The 12,726-nt window shown below is 40.4% G+C and overlaps 1 protein-coding gene across 7 annotated transcripts in view; it reads right to left on the reverse strand.

Annotated features, from left to right (window-relative positions):
* Positions 1–12,726, reverse strand: part of LOC129859158 (dipeptidyl aminopeptidase-like protein 6) — a 344,660-nt gene that overhangs the window by 42,546 nt on the left and 289,388 nt on the right. The gene's annotated exons all lie outside the window — the stretch shown is intronic.

A 12,726-nucleotide genomic window follows, 5' to 3' on the forward strand; every position in this document is an offset into this window, starting at 1 on the left:
AAATGTTTATAAAACACTATAAAGAGTTTATATAACGTGTCATTATATACCTAAAAAGGCGATTTTTTTATTTAAAAAAAAAATACATTTGAAGGTTTGTGTCGAATTTGAATAGGGTTTTTAGGTCGGGGCTAAAGTTAACTTCACAAGTAAACTGCGGCTGTTGCGACTTTTGAGAGTCATGATGGCTTGCAGTGATAACGCGAAAAATGAATGCATTCAGTTGTACAATTGACGAGATATCCCCTTTCCCTGTCCCTTTCACTTGTTTTTAATCTGCAAGAGAGGCGCTACCCCTGGTGGAAAGACGCTGTACGGCACACAATGTGTTGCATAATGCGTGACGTCGTGATATGTCACAATGTATCGTACAGCGTCAGAGGGGTCCGTTTTTTCAACTTTTCTCGAATACTATTGGTCCAATACCATGTCAATCAACGCCATGGATTTTGATGCCAACACAGTCGCTACAGTCCCATTAGTTTTCATCGCAGCCTCGTTTGAATGCCGCGGTACGCAAAATCTGTATTGAACAGTGTTAGCTACCGTTACAAACGATATCACATAATGACAAAGTGAAAACATGGTTTTAGACATTTTTGCAAATTTATTTTAAAAGACATACAGAAATATCTAATTTACATAAGTATTCACACCCCCGAGTCAATACTTTGTAGAAGCACCTTTGGCAGCGATTACAGCTGTGAGTCTTTCTGTGTAAGTCCCTTAGAGCTTTCCACACCTGGATTGTGCAACATTTGCCCATTATTCTTTTCTATTCTGTCAAATTGGTTGTTGATCATTGCTAGACAACCATTTTCAGGTCTTGCCATAGATTTTCAAGTACATTTAAGTCAAAACTGTAACTCAGCCAGTCTTCTTGGTAAGCAACTCCAGTGTAGATTTGGCCTTGTGTTTTAAGTTATTGTCCTGCAGAAAGGTGAATTAATCTCCCATTGTCTGGTAGAAAGCAGACTGAACTAGGTTTTCCTTTAGGATTTTGCCTGTGCTTAGCTCCATTCCGTTTCTTTTTTATCCTGAAAAACTCCCCAGACCTTAACTATTACAAGAATACCCATACCATGATGCAGTCATCACTATGATTGAAAATATGGAGAGTGGTACTCAGCAATGTGTTGTATTGGATTTGCACCAAACATACGTAACACTTCAGGACAAAAAAAGAATTGCTTTGCCAAATTTTTGCCAATATTACTTTAGTGCCTTGTTGCAAACAGGATGCATGATTTTGAATTTTTTTATTCTGTGCAGGCTTCTTTTCACTCTGTTAATTAGATTAGTTTTGTGGAGTAACTACAACGTTGTTGATCCATCCTCAGTTTTCTCCTATCATCACAGCCATTAAACTCTGCAACTGTTTAAAAGTCCCCATTGGCATCATGGTGAGCGGTTTCCTTCCTCTTCGGCAACTGAGTTAGGAAGGACGTCTGTATCTTTTTAGTGACTAGGTGTATTGATACACCATCCAAAGTGTAATTAATAACTTCCCCATGATCAAAGGGATATTCTGTAAAGTCCATGGAGAATAAGAGCACCTCCTCCCAGCTGCCCACTGCTCTGAGGCTAGGAAACACTGTCACCACCGATAAATCCATGATAATCGAGAATTTCAAGAAGCATTTCTCTACGGCTGGCTATGCTTTCCTCCTGGCTACCCCAACCCTGGCCATCAGCTCCGCAACACCCCCCCCGCAGCGACTTGCCCAAGCCTCCCCAGCTTCTCCTTCACCCAAACCAGATAGCAGATATTCTGAAAGAGCTGCAAAACCTGGACCCGTACAAATCAGCTGGGCTAGACAATCTGGACCATCTCTTTCTAAAATTATCCGCCGCCATTGTTGCAACCCCTAATACTAATCTGTTCAACCTCTCTTTTGTATCGTCCGAGATTCCTAAAGATTGGAAAGCTGCTGCGGTCATCCCCCTCTTCAAAGGGGGTGACACTCTAGACTCAAACTGTTACAGACCTATTTCCATCCTGCCCTGCCTTTCCAAAGTCTTCGAAAGCCAGGTTAACTTTTACCGCCTCAGAAACCCGGATCCGGGATCACCCCCCACCCCCCCCACACTGATTAGCATCGCTAGCATAGCGTCACATTTAAATAGTAGCATCTAAATATCATTAAATCACAAGTCCAAGACACCAAATGAAAGATACAGATCTTGTGAATAAAGTCACCATTTCAGATTTTTAAAATGTTTTACAGGGAAGACAAAATATGTCAATCTATTAGCTAACCAGGTTAGCAAAAGACACCATTTTTCTTTGTCCACCATTTTTTCTCTCCACCAGTAGCTATCACCAATTCGGCTAAACTAAGATATTGATAGCCACTAACCAAGAAAAAACCTCATCAGATGACAGTCTGATAACATATTTATGGTATAGGATAGGTTTTGATAGAAAAATGTGCATATTTCAGGTATAAATCATAGTTTGCCATTGCAGCCACCATCACAAATCTCACCAAAGCGACTAGAATTACTACAGAGAGCAACTTGTATTACCAATTTACTCATCATAAAACATTTCTTAAAAATACACAGCACATAGCAATGGAAAGACACAGATCTTGTGAATTCAGACAACATTTCAGATTTTCTAAGTGTTTTACGGCGAAAACACAATAAATCGTTATATTAGCATACCACATATGCAAACGTTACCCGAGCACTGATTCAAGCCAAAGAGAGCGATATCGTAATCGTCGCCAAAATATATTAATTTTTTTACTAACCTTCTCAGAATTCTTCCGATGACACTCCTGTAACATCATATTACACAATCCATATAGAGTTTGATCGAAAATGTGCATATTTAGCGGCACAAATCGTGCTTACACAATGGAAATAGTGTTCAACTACTCAAGCAATCTGCCCGGCGCCATTTTGAAAATACAAATATTTTTATCAAAAACTATTCATAAACTTGACTAAAAAAATACAGGTTGGACATGAAATGAAAGATGCATTAGTTATTAATGCAACCGCTGAGTTAGATTTTTAAAATTAACGTTACTAGACATACAGTGTGCGTTACAGCCAGACTAGTGCTGCAATAATCGCGTCACTAATCGCCATTATGGAGTTTAAATTTTTCCACATAAAAACGGAATAACATCATAAATAGCTCTTACTTTTCGACGAGCTTCCATCAGAATCTTGGCATGGTGGTCCTTTGTCCAAAAGAATCGTTGCTTGGTTGTAAAACGTTGCATTCAACTTCTGATATAGCAGCTAACAATAGCTAACAATAGCTATTTTGCCCCAACGTGTCCAAATCCTCAAGGCGCAATACTGAGGAAATTCCGAAAAATAGCAATATACTCGCATAATCTGATATAACTCGGTTTAAAATAGCTTCGTTATGATGCTTCTAACACCTATATCTAATTAAATTACAGACGGATACATCTAACGTTGATAATTGAGCGTTTGAAAATGGCATCCTGAGGTCCCTCTCTGCGCAATGCTCAGCGTCGAAAGGAAGGCTACCCTCACTCCTTGGCCTTTTATAACCTCTGAGAGCTACGTAGCAAGCCCATTCCACTTCTCATTGGTTACTGACATCCAGGGGAAGGCGGGTGCAGTTCATGTCGTTCCATAGGATACACACAGACTTTTAAAACTGATCTGAAACCAGAGCTTCGCTCTCAGACCATCGCAGTACCTGTCATTGATTTCGCTGTAGAAAGAGTTCTGGGTCACCCACAGACATAATTCCAACGGTTTATGAAACTAGAGAGTGTTTTCTATCCAATAGAATTAATAATATGCATATTGTACGAGGAAGAATTGAGCACGAGGCAGTTTAATTTGGCGACACCCAGAAATAAAAAATGCTAACAGCTCCCCCTATTGACAAATGGCAAACAAATCACTGACCATTTCGAATCACGGGTGCACCTCAGCCACACTCAAGGTACTAAACGATATCATAACCGTCATCGATAAAAAACAGTACTGTGCAGCCGTCTTCATCGACCTGGCCAAGGCTTTCAACTCTGTCAATAACCGTATTCTTATTAGCAGACTCAACAGCCTTGGTTTCTCAAATGACTGCCACGCCTGGTTCACCAACTACTTCTCAGATAGAGTTCAGTGTGTCAAATCAGAGGGCCTGTTGTCCGGAACTCTGGCAGTCTCTATGGGGGTACCACAGAGTTCAATTGTCAGGCCAGCTCTTTTCTCTGTATATATCAATTATGCCACTCTTGCTGCGGGTGATTCCTTGATCCACCTCTACGCAGACGCTTCTTTGGACACTCTGTTAACAAAACTCCAAACGAGCTTCAATGCTATACACCACTCCTTCCATGGCCTCCAACTGCTCTTAAACGCTAGTAAAACTAAATGCATGCTCTTCAACGATCGCTGCCCGCACCTGCCCGCCCGACTAGCATCACTACCTTGGACGGTTCTGACTTAGAATATGTGGACAACTACAAATACCTAGGTGTCTGGCTAGACTGTCAACTCTCCTTCCAGACTCACATTACGCATCTCCAATCCAAAATTAAATCTATAATTGGCTTCCTATTTCGCAACAAAGCCTCCTTCACTCACACTGCCAAACATACCCTTGTAAAACTGACTATCCTACCAATCCTCGACTTCGGCGATGTCATTTACAAAATAGCCTCCAACACTCTACTCAGCAAACTGGATGCAGTCTATCACAGTGCCATCCGTTTTGTCACCAAAGCCCCATATACCACCCACCACTGCGACCTGTATGCTCTCGTTGGCTGGCTCTTGCTACATATTCGTCGCCAGGCCCACTGGCTCCAGGTCATCTATAAGTCTTTGCTAGGTAAAGCTCCGCCTTATCTCAGCTCACTGGTCACCATAACAACACCCACCCGTAGCAGGCGCTCCAGCAGGTATATCTCACTGGTCATCCCCAAAGCCAACAGCTGCTTTGGCCTCCTTTCCTTCCAGGTCTCTGCTGCCAATGACTGGAACGAATTGCAAAAATCGCTGAAGTTGGAGACTTATATCTCCGTCACTAACTTTAAGCATCAGCTATCTGAGCAGCTCACCGATCGGTGCAGCTGTACACAGCCCATCTGTAAATAGCCCATCCAACTACCTACCTCACCCCCATATTGTTTTTATTTACTTTTTTTGCTCTTTTGCACACCAGTATTTCTACTTGCACATCATCACCTGCACATCTATCACCCCAGTGTTAATTTGCTAAATTGTAATTACTTCGCTACTATGGCCTATTTATTGCTTTACCTCCTTACTCCATTTGCACACACTGTATATAGATTTTTCTATTGTTATTGACTGTACTTTTGTCTATCCCATGTGTAACTCTGTGTTGTTTTTTGTCGCAGTACTTTGCTTTATATTGGCCAGGTCGCAGTTGTAAATGAGAACTTGTTCTCAACTGGCCTACCTGGTTAAATAAAGGTGAAATAAAATTTTACAAATATTCAATGTCTTCTCTTTTTAACTTATCTACCATGAAGTGCCATTCTTTGCGAGTCATTGGAAAACCTCCCTGGTCTTTGTGGTTGAATCTGTGTTTGAAATGTACTGCACCTCTGAGGTACCTTACAGATAATTGTATGTGTGGGGTACAGAGATGAGGTAGTCATTAAAAAATCATGTTAAACACTATTATTCCAAACAGAGTGAGTTCATGCAACTTATGGGACTTGTTAAGCAAAAACATTTTATGTGAATTTTTACTCTTGAATGTATTTAGGCTTTCCATAACAAAGGAGTTGAATACTTATTGACTCAAGACATTTCAGCTTTCAACTTTTTTTATTTTATTTTTTTAAATAAAAATTGTAACACAACAATGTGGAAAAAGCCAAGGGGTGTGAATACTTTCTGATGGCACTGTAATTAGCCTATGTCAGTAAAGAAAATGTAAAAAAGTTAATTAGTGTAGTTAGTCTTGCCAGCTATCTAAACTTGTAGTAATCATGTCCGGATTACCGACCTGGCACGCAGCGCACGCGCCCAGGGGCATTGATTTTGTTAGTCACTCTTATTCAGATATCATATTAGCATGGCTTTTTAAAACTGCGGAACCGTCTCCCCACCCCATGCCAAAATTTGCTGTAAAATTGCAAAAGCAAAAAAGTTCTGTAAAGCAAACCTATTTTTTTTTATACCTTTTGTTAATAAAATATTTGTTATGCTACCAGGTCCCTCTGTATGTGTTAGATTATAGTTTTTAATCCCGGTGCTGAGTTAATGTGAGTATAGCGGCTATTTGTATAGCTAATAGGCTATTTACACCCCCCAAGACATTTTAAGAAAGTTGAAGCTAATTTACTGCATTCCTATACAATTTAAAAACTTTAAAATGCCATTTGGAGATCAGCAAAAACAAGTAAAATGTATCCCAGCCATTATCACCTTGGCTGCCGTAGGTTGATTCACTTCAGTCAATCCACAAACACATAGCCTATAAGCGTGGGGGCAAACTATAAGTTAATATGTACAGAGGGATGTTAGCATAAAAAAATATTTGATTTGTTTTTCTGTAAAACAATGAAGGCAGACTGTAGTTCAAATAGAGCCTGGTCAACAGTGGGGGCAATAGTATACACAACAGTATCATCGTTATAAAAGTGCAGGTGACATTTTTTTTTTTTACAGACAAGTCAACATTGTTAATGTAAACAGTAAAAAGTACAGGACCCAGAATTGCAGGATGTATACCCTGAATTTAAATGGCTTAATTTTAGACATGAATTACAGCTCAGGTTTCTATTTAAGCTGCTCCTTACCCTCTCTGTTTGTACAATTATTATTGATCTTTTAGGATGGAGGTCGGATTGTGAATAATATTCACGCATGTCTTTGTACTGTATACGTGGAGGAAATATTACCATGTCTTTGTACTGTATACGTGGAGGGAATATTACCATGTCTTTGTACTGTATACGTGGAGGGAATATTACCATGTCTTTGTACTGTATACGTGGAGGGAATATTACCATGTCTTTGTACTGTATACGTGGAGCGAATATTACAATGTCTTTGTACTATATACGTGGAGGGAAGCTTACCATGTCTTTGTACTGTATACGTGAAGGGAAGCTTACCATCTCTTTGTACTGTATACGTGAAGGGAATATTACCATCTCTTTGAACTGTATATGTGGAGGGAAGCTTGCCATCTCTTTGTACTGTATACGTGGAGGGAATATTACCATGTCTTTGTACTGTATACGTGGAGGGAAGCTTACCATGTCTTTGTACTGTATACGTGAAGGGAAGCTTACCATCTCTTTGAACTGTATACGTGGAGGGAATATTACCATTGTCTTTGTACTGTATACGTGTAGGGAATATTACCATCTCTTTGTACTGTATACGCGGAGGGAAGCTTACCGTCTCTTTGTACTGTATACGTGGAGGGAAGCTTACCATCTCTTTGTACTGTATACGTGAAGGGAAGCTTACCATCTCTTTGTACTGTATACGTGAAGGGAATATTACCATCTCTTTGAACTGTATATGTGGAGGGAAGCTTGCCATCTCTTTGTACTGCATACGTGGAGGGAATATTACCATCTCTTTGTACTGTATACGTGGAGGGAATATTGCCATCTCTTTGTACTGTATACATGGAGGGAATATTACCATCTCTTTGTACTGTATACGTGGAGGGAAGCTTACCCTCTATTGAGTTTTCTAGTCATCTTGAGGACGTCTATTGAAGAAAACAAATACATATACTTCAACTTTTTCCCATGTCTTTTCCTTTATTCCAGGCTCTACACCTCAACCCATGACTTGAAGAAACCGTTTACCATTTGAATAGGACGACCTTATCTCTGAAAGGGGCCATAGTCAAGCCTCCCTAATACAACAATACAATTCCACAGCGGAGAGCCTTGCCATAATATCTGTATAGCGTATTGTATGAGCCCATTCCCCAAAGTAGGAGACGGGAGGGAATAGTGTGTGAGCTGCCGATGGCTCCTGTCCGGTGGGCTGGATAGGAGTTTTTACCTTGATTTATGGTTATCAGCAACACCGATCAAGGTCGCCTCTGAGACTCATTTTTTACCCCCAGCCCATTGCTAGAATCCTGCGAGTCCACCGGCCGGCATCAAACCAGCCCCATAACGGCAACATTAAACCGGCGATCACGTTCTTAAATTATTATTTTTTCTGTCTCAGAGCCACAGCACGCCGCTCAACGCAACAAGCAAGAGTACAATTTGCATAGGGCAGCCTCGAGTAAATTACAATAAACATGAAAAGACTAAAAACCACCCAGAATGTGGTTTTGGTTTAACAGGAATATTTATTGCTATACCTGCTGTGAGGAAATGGCTAATACACAACATTGAATGAGGACATAGTGAAGCTTCTTATTGAGGACATAATGAAGCTTCTTATTGAGGACATAATGAAGCTTCTTATTGAGGACATAGTGAAGCTTCTTATTGAGGACATAGTGAAGCTTCTTATTGAGGACAGTGAGTGTTGTGGTTGGTTGAGTTAGCTATGCTCAAATCGTTTCCTATTCAATTACTAGCACTGGTCACTGAGGTTAAAGTGTGCTTCACTTAGTTTTTTGTTTTGTTATTGCAGTTTTTCTTTTCAAGAGGGACACAACCACACAGACTACAGAGGAGAATGCCTGGATTGGTCAGATACTGCTGTATTCACTTCGTGCCATTCCAATTAATTTATATTGACTATGCTAGCCCAGGGTTTCCCAAACTCGGTCCTCGGGACTCCAAGGGGTGCACGTTTAGTTTTTTGCCAAAGCACTGCACAGCTGATTCAAATAATTAACTAATCATCAAGCTTTGATAATTCGAATCAGCTGTGTAGTGTTCGGGGCAAAACATGCCACACTTGGGGTCCAGAGGACCGTGTTTGGGAAACCCTGGGCTAGCCATAGCCGTGGGTAAGTAGGGGTGCTGAGGGTGCTGCAGCACCCCCTGAAAAATCGGAATCTCAAAAATATTTATACCATTTTATTTTTTATTCACAAAAGTAGGGTGCTGGGTCTTTACTAGTCCTCTAATAGCAGACCGATATAGCCGTCTGTAGCGCGGGCAAAACATTTTTTCCCTGGGCCCCACCTCCAAACATCTTCCCCAGGCCTGGGCAATTATTTTCCATGGAGGGCCACATTAGAATATATTTTTGCATTTACAGGATTATACATCATGTGCATGACTGTGTTGACAGATATATCTACTGTAAATCACATCCAGATATGCTACTTATTTTACTTTTTTAACATGCACAGAAATAAAACACATCCATGTTCCCCTCTTGGTAGGTATTTTCATTATTAAACATGCAATGAACTACACGGAGGGAAAAGTACACTGTGCATTCAGCACCATGGACAGAACTCTTGTTAACGGGTATGCAAAAACAAACAAGAAAGAGAGAAAGCTCAACATTACATTTAAACTTCTGAATCAGTGTGAGGAGTGAAGTCTCTGATGGGCATTGACTAAAGCAGTGACGTCAGGTATAGTTTCTGACGTCGCTATACTCAGGGTTGCTGAGAGGTGAGAGTCAGTAGGAGATGATCTGTGCCTTGACTTGTTATATTTCATCACTGAAAATGTCTGTTCACATACATAGATTGACCAAAACAGTACAAACATCTTCTGAGCATGACTCCTAATCTTTGGAATGTTTTGGTCATCGAGAGATGCATAGAACCTCGTCAGTGACATTGTTTTAAATAGTTCTCCAATCACTGCATCAGACTGAAGATCGATAAGCTCAAGTTGTAGGTCAGTGGGAGTGTTATCCACATTGAAGGTGAAAGGAGAGGAAACCAACAGCATGTCATTTTCCAACACTTTGAAATCCTCAAAACGATGAGAAAACTCACCGTTCAAAGCACGCAGCAGCAATGTATACTTCTCCCGCTGGTCATCTGATAGGGAACAGACTAGTAGTGTCGGAAGGTGGGTGAGATTGTTGGCTTCTACTTGGCAGGTCAGGAGGAGTAATATTCCCTTGAAGGTTTTGACAAGGCTGTACATCTGATGTGCAAAAAGGCCCTTCCCTTGTAGTTTGTAATTCACTTAATTCACGAGGGCCATAATGTTCACGGTGAAGGCAAATTCAGCCAACTATTCTTTACCTTGCAGTTGAGGGAAATCCACATATTTTCCTTTCATTTGCAAAAACTCAGCAATCTCCGACTTCAGGTCCCACACCCTTTTAAGCACCTTCCCCAAACTCAGCCATGTCACATTTATGTGGTAGGGGAGATCTACATGACCCGGCTCTGTCTCTTCCAACAGTGAGACAAACTGCCTGTGGTTTAAAGAGTTTGCTTTTATGAAGTTTACCACTTTAGTGAATTATCCACAACATGGATTCATTTTCATACCACATTTTCAGAGCACCTCCTGATGAATAATACAATGCAGGAAAATCATTTTCTGATCTGGGTTCAGCTCAGCTACTTGATCTTGTATCCTTTTCAAAAGGCCAACGTTTTTTCCTGTCAAGTTTGGGCACCCATCAGTGGTCACACTGGATAACTTTTCAAAACTCAGTCCCAGCTTTGCCCCACACTTATTAATTAACCTCCTCCAATAAATCTTTCCCTGTGGTTGTGCTCTTCATTGACAGCACTGAAGCAAGCTCTTCTGTAATTTCAAAGTCTGGGGTTATGCCTCGTAAGAATATCAACAACTGCGCCATGTCACGTGCATCACTGCTCTCATCCAGGGCCAAGGAGAAATAGGTGAAATCCTTTACATTGTCTTTCAACTGTTGTTCTATATTCTCTGTGATGTCCTCAACATCTTGACAGGGAAACATTTTCAAACAGCTCTTTCTTGTCGGGGCAAAGTTTTGATGCAGAGTCAATTAAACATTCTTTAATGAATTCTCCCTTAGCGAATGGCTTGCTATGTTTAGCAATTTTGTGGGACAGTACATAGCTAGCTCTCGCAATTCCGTTGTTTGCTGAACACAGCTTTCTGAAAAGTCCTTGCTGCTTTTGCAACTGAGAAAGCAACTCTTTCGATGCATTTGCCCTCTGCTCAGAAGAGATATTCCTATATTTCTCTGCATGCTTCCTCTGGAAGTGTGGTGACAAGTTGTAGTCTTTCAAGACAGCGATGCTCTCTTTGCACTCTAAGCACACAGCTTCCCTGATACCTCAATAAAGAAATATTTCGATGTCCACTCTTGCTGGAACACCCTACATTCATTGTCTACTTTCCTTTTCTTTGAAATCTTTGAAAAATAACTTTTTGCGCAATTTCTAGCTAGCTTTTAACTGTGATATGTGTGTCAGCTTGTCAGTCACTGTCTGTCCTCATGCAGTTGTTATTTATACGTGCCTTCAAAATAAATGTCCCACAACCGGTGGGAGTTAAATCATTACACAAAGGTGAGTATTCATTGAGCTTTTAATTTAAATAACAAATATGTTATTCAAAACTTTACTATCGCAAATTCTTTATGTGATCTGAGCATGATTCCACGGGCCGTATTGAATCAGGTCACGGGCCGGATACGGCCCTCGGGCCGGCTAGACCATTAAAATCATAATCTGAATGTAATGAAAGACTTGCATTCTATAAAATTAAGCTGTAAAATTAAGCTTTGACACTAGGGGGCACTACTTTGCTTGTGGTGCTGCTCTCAGGCAAATCACCATCCAGGTCAGTCATCAGCTCTGATCAAGGTTAAAAGATACTTATTTGGCCAATCATGTCTGTTTGCTTGATGGCGTTCAGCAAATCTCTTCTCCCTACATGTTTAGCATACATCAGCCAGGAGGACAGGAGTGTGTGTGTGTGGTGTGTGTCGACCAGTGTGTAGAAGTCAGTATATCCGTACAAGGTTATACTGCTTCATTCAAACAGAGAGCAGCTGCTAGAAACCATGCAATAATATTGAACCAGGTTTTAATTTATCATTGCTGGATGAAAATTATGTTTATGCTTTTGCTGCATGCGTTTGATTGTGAATTTATGCTGGAGATAGACATACACAGAATATCAATGGGATACACTAATAGAAAAATGATGTAGCGGAGTAAATCCAATGATGATGGGCGGTGGATTTGTTTAGAATGGTGATGGGGGTCTTTAAAGCTGAAATCCTTCATGGTGAAACAGCCACGTCCATTTGCAATATTACGACAACAAAGAAGTTAATGCAAACAACAAACAGTTTTTTCCCCTCAGACATCATTGCACGAGCGATAGAAGAGCACAATATGTGCTGCAATTTATTTTAACAGGCTGTGCAACGCTCCTCAGCTCTGCAACAGAAATAATAACAACGATGGCGCTATTTCTGCCTACTGCGGATTACATCTTTAAGGGCAAATAGATACAGAAGTAACCTGGTGCCAGATCAAGGTTCCTGTTATAGATTTTGATGAAACAAGGTTCCTGTTATAGATTGTGATGAAACAATGTTACGGTTATAGATTGTGATGAAACAAGGTTCCTGTTATAGATTGTGATGAAACAAGGTTCCTGTTATAGATTGTGATGAAACAAGGTTCCTGTTATAGATTGTGATGAAACAAGGTTCCTGTTATAGATTGTGATGAAACAAGGTTCCTGTTATAAATTGTGATGAAACAAGGTTCCTGTTATAGATTGTGATGAAACAAGGTTCCTGTTATAGATTGTGATGAAACAAGGTTACGTGTATAGATTGTGATGAAACAGGGTTCCTGTTATAGATTGTGATGAAACAAGGTTACTG

Source organism: Salvelinus fontinalis, chromosome 7 (assembly GCF_029448725.1).
Source record: "Salvelinus fontinalis isolate EN_2023a chromosome 7, ASM2944872v1, whole genome shotgun sequence".
Taxonomy (NCBI): Eukaryota; Metazoa; Chordata; class Actinopteri; order Salmoniformes; family Salmonidae; genus Salvelinus; species Salvelinus fontinalis.